At 35.6% G+C, this 2,836-nt stretch overlaps 1 long non-coding RNA gene across 1 annotated transcript in view; it reads right to left on the bottom strand.

Annotated features, from left to right (window-relative positions):
- Positions 1 to 2,131: 2,131 nt before the first annotated feature.
- The window catches only part of LOC127741186 (uncharacterized), a 4,114-nt gene continuing 3,409 nt past the window's right edge, over positions 2,132 to 2,836 (bottom strand). Inside the window, exon 3 of the long non-coding RNA XR_008002189.1 lies at positions 2,132 to 2,301. This is a non-coding gene — a long non-coding RNA (uncharacterized LOC127741186). The remainder of the gene's footprint in view (positions 2,302 to 2,836) is intronic.

Below are 2,836 nucleotides of genomic sequence, written 5' to 3'. Positions count from 1 at the left end.
TTGCTTTGATCACTTGACTTTCCTTCAATTGCTAGAGGTTGACTAAGTGAGAGCAATTTGTAGTTACCATTACAATTGATGATGATAATTAGGATAGGACTTCTAATTCTCTTTCCTTGCTAAGAGCTTACTTAGTTATTAGTTTATTTCCTTGTTCAACATTTAAAAACCCCAAAAATACTTTTTCTTAACCAATATTAAACACACTTCCCTTCAATTCCTTGAGAGACGACCCGAGGTTTGAGTACTTCAGTTAATTTTATTGGGTTTGTATTTGTGACAAATAATCTAAACATTGATTGAGGATTAATTGTCAGTTTAAAACTATACTTGCCATGCGATATTTTTGTGAAAATCTTTACCGACATTTTTTCTCCGTCAGCAGACCAACAAATTCAAATGAGTAAATGGGAGAGAGACAAGTGGTAATGCAGAAAGTTCAAGGCCAAGTTGAATGGGCTGATCTTGAAAAAGTGAACGGCGATAAGAATATCAATGTCTTAGAGCTTGGAGATGGTACAACTAATCAAGAAAAAAGGGAAAAAGGGAAAAGGTTACTTTAGAAAATCATCAAGTCAAAGGGTCAGAATCAGACAGAAATGAAAGAGTTGATAGGGGGATAGAAAAGACAATAGAAAATTAAAAAGATAGTAGCATACTAGCATGATCCATAGGAAAAATGAAAGGGTGGGCCAGGTAAGAAAAGAGCAAATAGTAAAACAAATGAGTCATGGGCTGCCTTTAACCACATGCCCAATAGAACTATACAACAACTCAAAGTTGGGCCAATTGAAGAAGAGAAGAATTCCACTATTGGAAAATTATTGAAGAAGTTCATTAAAACCATGGTTGAAGAGAAAGGAAAAAGAAACACAGGAGAATAATTTGAAGGTGAAGCTCACGATACAAACACTATGGACATTGAAGGGATGATTAGGCAGCATAGGACTGAAGAATGGAAGCCAAATCAAAATAACAAGCCAGATCAAAACAACAAGCAATTGGTCACTAGAGATGTAAAGGATTATATTATGTGGAGCTAGTAGAAGAAGAAGAAGAGATGGAGCCATAAAATAGTAAAAATATTGTGGTGGCTGGAGAATATGAAACTGAACTTGCCCAAAGAATGGAGAAAAAATTGAAAATCAAAAAAGGAAGAAAAGAAGACCAACAGGGGTAGAATAGCGGGATGGAAAAGAAACAGCTACACAAAATTGAAAGATAAAGAAAAAACACAAGCTGGTCAAAGGTTCAGCTAGGAAAGCATCTCATGGGAAAGACTTGCACATAAAAAAGACACTGTATAAGACTCAATAGCTGAAAAGGCAGGCCTAAATATGCCCACAACTCAACCATAAGTGTCATAAGCTGGAACTATCACAGGTTAGCAGCACATGCGACAGTTTTATAACTGCACAGCATGTGCAAGCAAATTAAGCTAGCAATAGTATTCTTAATTGAAACTAGAGCTAAAGGAACAACTATTCAGAAGATAAAGAATAGGTTATATTTTGAGATTATATTTTACATAGAACCCTGGAGTTTATCCAAAGGGCCTGTGCCTTTTTTGGAATGAAATTTACAATATTAATTTTTTTTGTGTGTGATAATTACATAAAGAGCTAAAATTGAAGATAAAAAAGGGAACATTTAGACATGTAATTTCATCTATGAAAATCCAAATTTTGGAAGAAGAAGAAGAGAACAATGGAGGATGATCACAGCAACTAATTGCAATCTAAATGAACCTCAACTATTCATTGGAGACTTTAACGATGTGATAAGCCAAAAGAAAAAAATCGGACTTCACCCTTCACCCAAAGCCACTAAGCCAGGTGAGAGAGTTTAGAGAGTTTGTAGACAATAAATTTCTTATGAATTTAGACATAAAGGGGGGAAGATTCACTTGATTTAGTAATTGTAACACCCTAACTACCAAAGCTCACGCTTCCGGCTGCGCAACTCTGATAGCTCGGACATTACGACGACACTTATACTATTTAATACTAAAATATGAGCCTATTTAAAAACTTTAAACCGCAATACCATTCCCAAAAATACTTTCGCCATACAACGTACGCCCATACATACCATACAACTTACAGAAACTCATAAAGAATACATCCATATATATATACATACATATATATAAATAATATTACAAACATTATCCAGTACAATTCCTATCCCTCTCACAGAATATATCAAGATAAAGGTGAGGGTACAAAAATAATAATATAAGCAATACAGAGCATCTCAATAACAAATAATTAAACTCTTCATAACTTCTGCGCCCAAATCCTGAAAGGGGAAAAACGTAGGGGGTGAGAACATCATCCTCGAAAGGGTTCTCAATAGAGGGTTTTTGGGAATTACTGTAATAGGATACATGATGAGCGGATATTTTATACGCTTTTTGGGGGTAATTTCATGTAGATTTTAGTATGTTTTAATTAATTTTTAGTAGAATATTATTAGTTTTTAGGCAAAAATCATATTTCTAGACTTTACTATGAGTTTGTGTGTTTTTCTGTGATTTCAGGTATTTTCTGGCTGAAATTGAGGGAGCTGAGCAAAAATCTGAGTTAGGCTGAAAAAGGACTGCTGATGCTGTTGGATCCTGACCTCCCTGTACTCGAGATGGATTTTTTGGAGCTACAGGAGTCCAATTGACGTGCTCTCAACGGCGTTGGAAAGTAGACATCCAGGGCTTTCCAGCAATATATAATAGTCCATACTTTGCGCGAGGATAGACGACGTAACTTGGCGTTGAACGCCAAGTTCATGCTGCTGTCTGGAGTTAAACGCCAGAAAAACGTCATAATCCGGAGTTGAA

This window comes from Arachis duranensis, chromosome 1 (genome assembly GCF_000817695.3).
Source record: "Arachis duranensis cultivar V14167 chromosome 1, aradu.V14167.gnm2.J7QH, whole genome shotgun sequence".
Taxonomy (NCBI): domain Eukaryota; kingdom Viridiplantae; phylum Streptophyta; class Magnoliopsida; order Fabales; family Fabaceae; genus Arachis; species Arachis duranensis.
This window is presented reverse-complemented; position numbering and strand designations above follow the sequence as displayed.